This window comes from Schistocerca gregaria, unplaced genomic scaffold, assembly GCF_023897955.1.
Source record: "Schistocerca gregaria isolate iqSchGreg1 unplaced genomic scaffold, iqSchGreg1.2 ptg000418l, whole genome shotgun sequence".
In the NCBI taxonomy this organism is placed as follows: domain Eukaryota; kingdom Metazoa; phylum Arthropoda; class Insecta; order Orthoptera; family Acrididae; genus Schistocerca; species Schistocerca gregaria.
Window position 1 is genome coordinate 1,702,735 of NW_026061850.1, and position 12,740 is coordinate 1,715,474.

The following is a 12,740-nucleotide window of genomic DNA, read 5'->3' on the forward strand; positions in this document are numbered from 1 at the left end:
TTTTTGGCTGGCTTTGGTGCCTTGGACATGAGCTAGGACCTTAAGATTCTGCATGAAAGGAGGATTAGCAGCGGAGTTGCACGGGAGAATATGAAAAGTGTTCATATGTAGTAAAAACCTGAGGAATCCGTCCGTTTTCGTCATTTGTTATCGAATCGACTTAAAGACAGATCGTCACATTGGCCGCTCTTCTCTCTGAAACGGTTGTACTTCTCGTCTGCAAAGCTATGTCGCGTGCTGCGGTATGCGGAGACAGTGAAAGCACCATAGTAGAACACAGATGAAGCTTCTAAGTTGATGTAATAGCCAGGAAGAAGTAGTACAATTCAAGTTTTAGGTATCGATTATTGACTTTTTACCATTCTTTGGTGCCTTGGACATGAGCTAGGACCTTAAGATTCTGCATGAAAGGAGGACTAGCAGCCGAGTTGCACTTGAGAATGTGAAAAGTGTTCAGATGTAGTAAAAACCTGAGACATCCGTCCGTTTTCGTCATTTGTTATCGAATCGACTTAAAGCCAGATCGTCACATTGGCCACTCTTATCTCGGAAACGCTTGTACTTATCGTCTGCAAAGCTATGTCGCGTGCTGCGGTATGCGGAGACACTAAAAGCACCATAGTAGAACACAGATGAAGCTGCTAAGTTGATGTAATAGCCAGTAAGAAGTAGTACAATTCAAGTTTTAGGTATCGATTATTGACTTTTTAGCTGGCTTTGGTGCCTTGGACATGAGCTACGACCTTAAGATTCTGCATGAAAGGAGGACTAGCAGCCGAGGTGAACGGGAGAATGTGAAAAGTGTTCATATGTAGTAAAAACCTGAGAAATCCGTCCGTTTTCGTCATTTGTTATCGAATCGATTTCAAGCCAGATCGTCACATTGGCAGCTCTGCTCTCTGAAAAATTTGTACATATCGTCAGCAAAGCTATGTCGCGTGCTGCGGTATGCGGAAACACTAAAAGCACCATAGCAGAACACAGATGAAGCTTCTAAGTTGATGTAATAGCCAGTAAGAAGTAGTACAATTCAAGTTTTAGGTATCGATTATTGACTTTTTAGCTGGTTTTGGTGCCTTGGACATGAGCTAGGACCTTAAGATTCTGCATGAAAGGAGGATTAGCAGCGGAGTTGCACGGGAGAATGTGAAAAGTGTTCGTATGTAGTAAAAACCTGTGACATCCGTCCGTTTTCGTCATTTGTTATCGAATCGACTTAAAGCCAGAACGTCACATTGGCCGCTCTTCCCTCTAAAACGGTTGTACTTCTCGTCTGCAAAGCTATGTCGCGTGCTGCGGTATGCGGAGACAGTGAAAGCACCATAGTAGAACACAGATGAAGCTTCTAAGTTGATGTAATAGCCAGGAAGAAGTAGTACAATTCAAGTTTTAGGTATCGATTATTGACTTTTTAGCTGGCTTTGGTGCCTTGGACATGAGCTAGGACCTTAAGATTCTGCATGAAAGGAGGACTAGCAGCCGAGTTGCACTTGAGAATGTGAAAAGTGTTCAGATGTAGTAAAAACCTGAGACATCCGTCCGTTTTCGTCATTTGTTATCGAATCGACTTAAAGCCAGATCGTCACATTGGCCGCTCTTATCTCGGAAACGCTTGTACTTATCGTCTGCAAAGCTATGTCGCGTGCTGCGGTATGCGGAGACACTAAAAGCACCATAGTAGAACACAGATGAAGCTGCTAAGTTGATGTAATAGCCAGTAAGAAGTAGTACAATTCAAGTTTTAGGTATCGATTATTGACTTTTTAGCTGGCTTTGGTGCCTTGGACATGAGCTACGACCTTAAGATTCTGCATGAAAGGAGGACTAGCAGCCGAGGTGAACGGGAGAATGTGAAAAGTGTTCATATGTAGGAAAAACCTGAGAAATCCGTCCGTTTTCGTCATTTGTTATCGAATCGATTTCAAGCCAGATCGTCACATTGGCAGCTCTTCTCTCTGAAAAATTTGTACATATCGTCAGCAAAGCTATGTCGCGTGCTGCGGTATGTGGAAACACTAAAAGCACCATAGTAGAACACAGATGAAGCTTCTAAGTTGATGTAATAGCCAGTAAGAAGTAGTACAACTCAAGTTTTAGGTATCGATTATTGACTTTATAGCTGGCTTTGGTGCCTTGGACATGAGCTAGGACCTTAACATTCTGCATGAAAGGAGGACTAGCACCCGATTTGCACGGGAGAATGTGAAAAGTCTTCACATGTAGTAAAAACCTGAGAAATCCGTCCGTTTTCGTCATTTGTTATCGAATCAACTTAAAGCTAGATCGTCTCATTGGCCGCTCTTCTCTCTGAAACGGTTGTACTTATCGTCTGCAAAGCTATGTCGCGTGCTGCGGTATGCTGAGACACTATGAGCACCACAGTAGAACACAGATGAAGCTTCTAAGTTGATGTAATTTCCAGTAAGAAGTAGTACAATTCAAGTTTTAGGTATTCAATATTGAATTTTTAGCTGGCTTTGGTGCCTTGGACATGAGCTAGGACCTTAAGATTCTGCATGAAAGGAGGACTAGCAGCCGAGTTTCACGGGAGAATGTGAAAAGTGTTCAAATGTAGTAAAAACCTGAGAAATCCGTCCGTTTTCGTCATTTGTTATCGAATCGACTTAAAGTCAGATCGTCACATTGGCCGCTCTTCTCTCAGAAACGGTTGTACTTATCGTCTGCAAAGCTATGTCGCGTGCTGCGGTATGCGGAGACAGTAAAAGCACCATAGTAGAACACAGATGAAGCTTCTAAGTTGATGTAATAGCCAGTAAGAAGTAGTACAATTCAAGTTTTAGGTATCGATTATTGACGTTTTAGCTGGCTTTGGTGTCTTGGACATGAGCTAGGGCCTTAAGATTCTGCATGAAAGGAGGACTAGCGGCCGAGTTGCGAGGGAGAAAGTGAAAAGTGTACATATGTAGTAAAAACCTGAGAAATCCGTCCGTTTTCGTCATTTGTTATCGAATCAACGTAAAGCCAGATCGTCACATTGGCCGCTCTTCTCTCTGAAACAGTTGTACTTATCGTCTGCAAAGCTATGTCACGTGCTGCGGTATGCGGAGACACTAAAAGCACCATAGTAGATCACAGATGAAGCTTCTAAGTTGATGTAATAGCCAGTAAGAAGTAGTACAATTCAAGTTTTAGGTATCGATTATTGACTTTTTAGCTGGCTTTGGTGCCTTGGAGAGGAGCTAGGACCTTAAGATTCTGCATGAAAGGAGGACTAGCAGCCGAGTTGCACGGGAGAATGTGAAAAGTGTTCATATGTAGTAAAAACCTGAGAAATCCGTCCGTTATCGTCATTTGTTATCGAATCGACTGAAAGCCAGATCGTCACATTGGCCGCTCTTCTCTCTGAAACGGTTGTACTTATCGTCTGCAAAGCTATGTCGCATGCAGCGGTATGCGGAGACACTAAAATCACCATAGTAGAACACAGATGAAGCTTCTAAGTTGAAGTAATATCCAGAAAGATGTAGTACAATTCAAGTCTTAGGTATCGATTATTGACTTTTTACCATTCTTTGGTACCTTGGGCATGAGCTAGGACCTTAAAATTCTGCATGAACAAAGGACTAGCAGCCGAGTTGAAGGGGAGAATGTAAAAAGTGTTCATATGTAGTAAAAACCTGAGAAATCCGTAAGTTATCGTCATTTGTTATCGAATCGCCTTAAAGCCAGATCGTCACATTAGCCGCTCTTCTCTCTGAAACGGTTGTACTTATCGTCTGCAAAGCTATGTCGCGTGCTGCGATATGCGGAGACACTAAAAGCACCATAGTAGAACACAGATGAAGCTTCTAAGATGATGTAATAGTCAGTAAGATGTAGTACAATTCAAGTTTTAGGTAACGATTATTGACTTTTTAGCTGTCTTTGGTGCCTTGGACATGAGTTAGGACCTTAAGATTCTGCATGAAAGGAGGTCTAGCAGCCGAGTTGTACGGGAGAATGTGAAAAGTGTTCATATATAGTAAAAACCTGAGAAATCCGTCCGTTTTCGTCATTTGTTATCGAATCGACTTAAAGCCAGATCGTCACATTGGCCGCTCTTCTCTCTGAAACGGTTGTACTTATCTTCTGCAAAGCTATGTCGCGTGCTGCGGTATGTGGAGACACTAAAAGCACCATAGTAGAACACAGATGAAGCTTCTAAGTTGATGTAATAGCCAGTAAGAAGTAGTACAATTCAAGTTTTAGGTATCGATTATTCACTTTTTAGCTGGCTTTGGTGCCTTGGACACGAGCTAGGACTTTAAGATTGTGCATGAAAGGAGGACTAGCAGCCGAGTTGCACGGGAGAATGTGAAAAGTGTTCATATGTAGTAAAAACCTGAGAAATCCGTCCGTTTTCGTCATTTGTTATCGAATCGACTTAAAGCCAGATCGTCACATTGGCCGCTCTTCTCTCTGAAACGGTTGTACATATCGTCTGCAAAGCTATGTCGCGTGCTGCGGTATGCGGAGACACTAAAAGCATCATAGTAGAACACAGATGAAGCTTCTAAGTTGATGTAATAGCCAGTAAGAAGTAGTACAATTCAAGTTTTAGGTATCGATTATTGACTTTTTAGGTGGCTTTGGTGCCTTGGACATGAGCTAGGACCTTAAGATTCTGCATGAAAGGAGGACTAGCAGCCGAGTTGCAGGGGAGAATGTAAAAAGTGTTCGTATGTAGTAAAAACCTGAGAAATCCGTTCGTTATCGTCATTTGTTATCGAATCGCCTTAAAGCCAGATCGTCACATTAGCCGCTCTTCTCTCTGAAACAGTTGTACTTATCGACTGCAAAGCTATGTCACGTGCTGCGATATGCGGAGACACTAAAAGCACCATAGTAGAACACAGATGAAGCTTCTAAGATGATGTAATAGTCAGTAAGATGTAGTACAATTCAAGTTTTAGGTATCGATAATTGACTTTTTAGCTGTCTTTGGTGCCTTGGACATGAGTTAGGACCTTAAGATTCTGCATGAAAGGAGGTCTAGCAACCGAGTTGTATGGGAGAATGTGAAAAGTGTTCATATGTAGTAAAAACCTGAGAAATCCGTCCGTTTTCGTCATTTGTTATCGAATCGACTTAAAGCCAGATCGTCACATTGGCCGCTCTTCTCCCTGAAACGGTTGTACTTATCGTCTGCAAAGGTACGTCGCGTGCTGCGGTATGCGGAGACACTAAAAGCACCATAGTAGAACACAGATGAAGCTTCTAAGTTGATGTAATTGCCAGTAAGAAGTAGTACAATTCAAGTTTTAGGTATCGATTATAGACTTTTTAGCTGGCTTTGGTGCCTTGGACATGAGCTACGACCTTAAGATTCTGCATGAAAGGAGGACTAGCAGCCGAGGTGAACGGGAGAATGTGAAAAGTGTTCATATGTAGTAAAAACCTGAGAAATCCGTCCGTTTTCGTCATTTGTTATCGAATCGATTTCAAGCCAGATCGTCACATTGGCCGCTCTTCTCTCTGAAAAATTTGTACATATCGTCAGCAAAGCTATGTCGCGTGCTGCGGTATGCGGAAACACTATGAGCACCATAGTAGAACACAGATGAAGCTTCTAAGTTGATGTAATTTCCAGTAAGAAGTAGTACAATTCAAGTTTTAGGTATTCAATATTGAATTTTTAGCTGGCTTTGGTGCCTTGGACATGAGCTAGGACCTTAAGATTCTGCATGAAAGGAGGTCTAGCAGCCCTGTTGCACGGGAGAATGTGAAAAGTGTTCATATGTAGTAAAAACCTGAGAAAACCGTCCGTTTTCGTCATTTGTTATCGAATCGACTTAAAGCCAGATCGTCTCATTGGCCGCTGTTCTCTCTGAAACGGTTGTACATATCGTCTGCAAAGCTATGTCGCGTGCTGCGGTATGCGGAGACACTAAAATCACCGTAGTAGAACACAGATGAAGCTTCTAAGTTGATGTAATAGCCAGTAAGAAGTAGTACAATTCAAGTTTTAGGTATCGATTATTGACTTTTTAGCTGGCATTGGTACTTTGGACATGAGCTAGGACCTTAACATTCTGCATGAAAGGAGGACTAGCAGCCGATTTGCACGGGAGAATGTGAAAAGTCTTCACATGTAGTAAAAACCCGAGAAATCCGTCCGTTTTCGTCATTTGTTATCGAATCGACTTAAAGCCAGATCGTCACATTGTCCGCTCTTCTCTCTGAAACGGTTGTACTTATCGATTGCAAAGCTATGTCGCGTGCTGCGGTATGCGGAGACACTAAAAGCACCATAGTAGAACACAGATGACGCTTCTAAGTTGATGTAATAGCCAGAAAGAAGTAGTACAATTCAAGTTTTAGGTATTCAATATATAATTTTTAGCTGACTTTGGTGCCTTGGACATGAGCTAGGACCTTAAGATTCTGCATGAAAGGAGGACTAGCAGCCCTGTTGCACGGTAGAATGTGAAAAGTGTTCATATGTAGTAAAAACCTGAGAAATCTGTCCGTTTTCGTCATTTGTTATCGAATCGACTTAAAGCCAGATCGTCACATTGGCCGCTCTTCTCTCTGAAACACTTGTAAATATCGTCTGCAAAGCTATGTCGCGTGCTGTGGTATGCGGAGACACTAAAAGCACCATAGTAGAACACAGATGAAGCTTCTAAGTTGATGTAATAGCCAGTAAGAAGTAGTACAATTCAAGTTTTAGGTATCGATTATTGACTTTTTAGCTGGCTTTGGTGCCTTGGACATGAGCTGGGACCTTAACGTTCTGCATGAAAGGAGGACTAGCAGCCGATTTGCACGGGAGAATGTGAAAAGTCGTCACATGTAAAAAAACCCGAGAAATCCGTCCGTTTTCGTCATTTGTTATCGAATCGACTTAAAGCCAGATCGTCACATTGGCCGCTTTTCTCTCTGAAACGGTGGTACTTATCGACTGCAAAGCTATGTCGCGTGCTGCGGTATGCTGAGACACTAAAAGCACCATAGTAGAACACAGATCAAGCTTCTAAGTTGATGTAATAGCCAGTAAGAAGTAGTACAACTCAAGTTGTAGGTATTCAATATTGAATTTTTAGCTGGCTTTGGTGCCTTGGCCATGAGCTAGGACCTTAAGATTCTGCATGAAAGGAGGATTAGCAGCGGAGTTGCACGGGAGAATATGAAAAGTGTTCATATGTAGTAAAAACCTGAGGAATCCGTCCGTTTTCGTCATTTGTTATCGAATCGACTTAAAGCCAGATCGTCACATTGGCCGCTCTTCTCTCTGAAACGGTTGTACTTCTCGTCTGCAAAGCTATGTCGCGTGCTGCGGTATGCGGAGACAGTGAAAGCACCATAGTAGAACACAGATGAAGCTTCTAAGTTGATGTAATAGCCAGTAAGAAGTAGTACAATTCAAGTTTTAGGTATCGATTATTGACTTTTTAGCTGGCTTTGGTGCCTTGGACATGAGCTAGGAACTTAAGATTCTGCATGAAAGGAGGACTAGCAGCCGAGTTGCACTTGAGAATGTGAAAAGTGTTCATATGTAGTAAAAACCTGAGACATCCGTCCGTTTTCGTCATTTGTTATCGAATCGACTTAAAGCCAGATCGTCACATTGGCCGCTCTTATCTCTGAAACGCTTGTACTTATCGTCTGCAAAGCTATGTAGCGTGCTGCGGTATGCGGAGACACTAAAAGCACCATAGTAAAACACAGATGAAGCTGCTAAGTTGATGTAATAGCCAGTAAGAAGTAGTACAATTCAAGTTTTAGGCATCGATTATTGACTTTTTAGCTGGCTTTGGTGCCTTGGACATGAGCTACGACCTTAAGATTCTGCATGAAAGGAGGACTAGCAGCCGAGGTGAAAGGGAGAATGTGAAAAGTGTTCATATGTAGTAAAAACCTGGGAAATCCGTCCGTATTCGTCATTTGTTATCGAATCGATTTCAAGCCAGATCGTCACATTGGCCGCTCTTCTCTCTGAAAAATTTGTACATATCGTCAGCAAAGCTATGTCGCGTGCTGCGGTATGCGGAAACAATAAAAGCACCATAGTAGAACACAGATGAAGCTTCTAAGTTGATGTAATAGCCAGTAAGAAGTAGTACAATTCAAGTTTTAGGTATTGATTATTGACTTTTTAGCTGGTTTTGGTGCCTTGGACATGAGCTAGGACCTTAAGATTCTGCATGAAAGGAGGATTAGCAGCGGATTTGCACGGGAGAATGTGAAAAGTGTTCGTATGTAGTAAAAACCTGTGACATCCGTCCGTTTTCGTCATTTGTTATCGAATCGACTTAAAGCCAGATCGTCACATTGGCCGCTCTTCTCTCTGAAACGGTTGTACTTATCGTCTGCAAAGCTATGTCGCGTGCTGCGGTATGCGGAGACAGTCAAAGCACCATAGTAGAACACAGATGAAGCTTCTAAGTTGATGTAATAGCCAATAAGATATAGTACAATTCAAGTTTTAGGTATCGATTATTGACTTTTTAGCTGGCATTGGTGCCTTGGACATGAGCTAGGACCTTAACATTCTGCATGAAAGGAGGACTAGCAGCCGATTTGCACGGGAGAATGTGAAAAGTCTTCACATGTAGTAAAAACCTGAGAAATCCGTCCGTTTTCGTCATTTGTTAGCGAATCAACTTAAAGCTAGACCGTCACATTGGCCGCTCTTCTCTCTGAAACGGTTGTACTTATCGTCTGCAAAGCTATGTCGCGTTCTGCGGTATGCTGAGACACTATGAGCACCATAGTAGAACACAGATGAAGCTTCTAAGTTGATGTAATTTCCAGTAAGAAGTAGTACAATTCAAGTTTTAGGTATTCAATATTGAATTTTTAGCTGGCTTTGGTGCCTTGGACATGAGCTAGGACCTTAAGATTCTGCATGAAAGGAGGACTAGCAGCCGAATTTCACTGGAAAATGTGAAAAGTGTTCAAATGTAGTAAAAACCTGAGAAATCCGTCCGTTTTCGTCATTTGTTATCGAATCGACTTAAAGCCAGATCGTCACATTGGCCGCTCTTCTCTCTGAAACGGTTGTACTTATCGATTGCAAAGCTATGTCGAGTGCTGCGGTATGCGGAGACACTAAAAGCACCATAGTAGAACACAGATGAAGCTTCTAAGTTGATGTAATAGCCAGAAAGAAGTAGTACAATTCAAGTTTTAGGTATTCAATATTGAATTTTTAGCTGGCTTTGGTGCCTTGGACATGAGCTAGGACCTTAAGATTCTGCATGAAAGGAGGACTAGCAGCCCTGTTGCACGGGAGAATGTGAAAAGTGTTCATATGTAGTAAAAACCTGAGAAATCTGTCCGTTTTCGTCATTTGTTATCGAATCGACTTAAAGCCAGATCGTCACATTGGACGCTCTTCTCTCTGAAACACTTGTACTTATCGTCTGCAGAGCTATGTCGCGTGCTGTGGTATGCGGAGACACTAAAAGCACCATAGTAGAACACAGATGAAGCTTCTAAGTTGATGTAATAGCCAGTAAGAAGTAGTACAATTCAAGTTTTAGGTATCGATTATTGACTTTTTAGCTGGCTTTGGTGCCTTGGACATGAGCTGGGACCTTAACGTTCTGCATGCAAGGAGGACTAGCAGCCGATTTGCACGGGAGAATGTGAAAAGTCTTCACATGTAGTAAAAACCCGAGAAATCCGTCCGTTTTCGTCATTTGTTATCGAATCGACTTAAAGCCAGATCGTCACATTGGCCGCTTTTCTCTCTGAAACGGTGGTACTTATCGACTGCAAAGCTATGTCGCGTGCTGCGGTATGCTGAGACACTAAAAGCACCATAGTAGAACACAGATCAAGCTTCTAAGTTGATGTAATAGCCAGTAAGAAGTAGTACAATTCAAGTTTTAGGTATTCAATATTGAATTTTTAGCTGGCTTTGGTGCCTTGGACATGAGCTAGGACCTTAAGATTCTGCATGAAAGGAGGATTAGCAGCGGAGTTGCACGGGAGAATATGAAAAGTGTTCATATGTAGTAAAAACCTGAGGAATCCGTCCGTTTTCGTCATTTGTTATCGAATCGACTTAAAGCCAGATCGTCACATTGGCCGCTCTTCTCTCTGAAACGGTTGTACTTCTCGTCTGCAAAGCTATGTCGCGTGCTGCGGTATGCGGAGACAGTGAAAGCACCATAGTAGAACACAGATCAAGCTTCTAAGTTGATGTAATAGCCAGTAAGAAGTAGTACAACTCAAGTTGTAGGTATTCAATATTGAATTTTTAGCTGGCTTTGGTGCCTTGGACATGAGCTAGGACCTTAAGATTCTGCATGAAAGGAGGATTAGCAGCGGAGTTGCACGGGAGAATATGAAAAGTGTTCATATGTAGTAAAAACCTGAGGAATCCGTCCGTTTTCGTCATTTGTTATCGAATCGACTTAAAGTCAGATCGTCACATTGGCCGCTCTTCTCTCTGAAACGGTTGTACTTCTCGTCTGCAAAGCTATGTCGCGTGCTGCGGTATGCGGAGACAGTGAAAGCACCATAGTAGAACACAGATGAAGCTTCTAAGTTGATGTAATAGCCAGTAAGAAGTAGTACAATTCAAGTTTTAGGTATCGATTATTGACTTTTTAGCTGGCTTTGGTGCCTTGGACATGAGCTAGGAACTTAAGATTCTGCATGAAAGGAGGACTAGCAGCCGAGTTGCACTTGAGAATGTGAAAAGTGTTCATATGTAGTAAAAACCTGAGACATCCGTCCGTTTTCGTCATTTGTTATCGAATCGACTTAAAGCCAGATCGTCACATTGGCCGCTTTTCTCTCTGAAACGGTGGTACCTATCGACTGCAAAGCTATGTCGCGTGCTGCGGTATGCTGAGACACTAAAAGCACCATAGTAGAACACAGATCAAGCTTCTAAGTTGATGTAATAGCCAGTAAGAAGTAGTACAATTCAAGTTTTAGGTATTCAATATTGAATTTTTAGCTGGCTTTGGTGCCTTGGACATGAGCTAGGACCTTAAGATTCTGCATGAAAGCAGGATTAGCAGCGGAGTTGCACGGGAGAATATGAAAAGTGTTCATATGTAGTAAAAACCTGAGGAATCCGTCCGTTTTCGTCATTTGTTATCGAATCGACTTAAAGCCAGATCGTCACATTGGCCGCTCTTCTCTCTGAAACGGTTGTACTTCTCGTCTGCAAAGCTATGTCGCGTGCTGCGGTATGCGGAGACAGTGAAAGCACCATAGTAGAACACAGATGAAGCTTCTAAGTTGATGTAATAGCCAGGAAGAAGTAGTACAATTCAAGTTTTAGGTATCGATTATTGACTTTTTAGCTGGCTTTGGTGCCTTGGACATGAGCTACGACCTTAAGATTCTGCATGAAAGGAGGACTAGCAGCCCTGTTGCACGGGAGAATGTGAAAAGTGTTCATATGTAGTAAAAACCTGAGAAAACCGTCCGTTTTCGTCATTTGTTATCGAATCGACTTAAAGCCAGATCGTCTCATTGGCCGCTCTTCTCTCTGAAACGGTTGTACATATCGTCTGCAAAGCTATGTCGCGTGCTGCGGTATGCGGAGACACTAAAATCACCGTAGTAGAACACAGATGAAGCTTCTAAGTTGATGTAATAGCCAGTAAGAAGTATTACAATTCAAGTTTTAGGTATCGATTATTGACTTTTTAGCTGGCATTGGTGCTTTGGACATGAGCTAGGACCTTAACATTCTGCATGAAAGGAGGACTAGCAGGCGATTTGCACGGGAGAATGTGAAAAGTCTTCACATGTAGTAAAAACCCGAGAAATCCGTCCGTTTTCGTCATTTGTTATCGAATCGACTTAAAGCCAGATCGTCACATTGTCCGCTCTTCTCTCTGAAACGGTTGTACTTATCGATTGCAAAGCTATGTCGCGTGCTGCGGTATGCGGAGACACTAAAAGCACCATAGTAGAACACAGATGAAGCTTCTAAGTTGATGTAATAGCCAGAAAGAAGTAGTACAATTCAAGTTTTAGGTATTCAATATATAATTTTTAGCTGACTTTGGTGCCTTGGACATGAGCTAGGACCTTAAGATTCTGCATGAAAGGAGGACTAGCAGCCCTGTTGCACGGTAGAATGTGAAAAGTGTTCATATGTAGTAAAAACCTGAGAAATCTGTCCGTTTCCGTCATTTGTTATCGAATCGACTTAAAGCCAGATCGTCACATTGGCCGCTCTTCTCTCTGAAACACTTGTACTTATCGTCTGCAAAGCTATGTCGCGTGCTGTGGTATGCGGAGACACTAAAAGCACCATAGTAGAACACAGATGAAGCTTCTAAGTTGATGTAATAGCCAGTAAGAAGTAGTACAATTCAAGTTTTGTATCGATTATTGACTTTTTAGCTGGCTTTGGTGCCTTGGACATGAGCTGGGACCTTAACGTTCTGCATGAAAGGAGGACTAGCAGCCGATTTGCACGGGAGAATGTGAAAAGTCGTCACATGTAAAAAAACCCGAGAAATCCGTCCGTTTTCGTCATTTGTTATCGAATCGACTTAAAGCCAGATCGTCACATTGGCCGCTTTTCTCTCTGAAACGGTGGTACTTATCGACTGCAAAGCTATGTCGCGTGCTGCGGTATGCTGAGACACTAAAAGCACCATAGTAGAACACAGATCAAGCTTCTAAGTTGATGTAATAGCCAGTAAGAAGTAGTACAACTCAAGTTGTAGGTATTCAATATTGAATTTTTAGCTGGCTTTGGTGCCTTGGACATGAGCTAGGACCTTAAGATTCTGCATGAAAGGAGGATTAGCAGC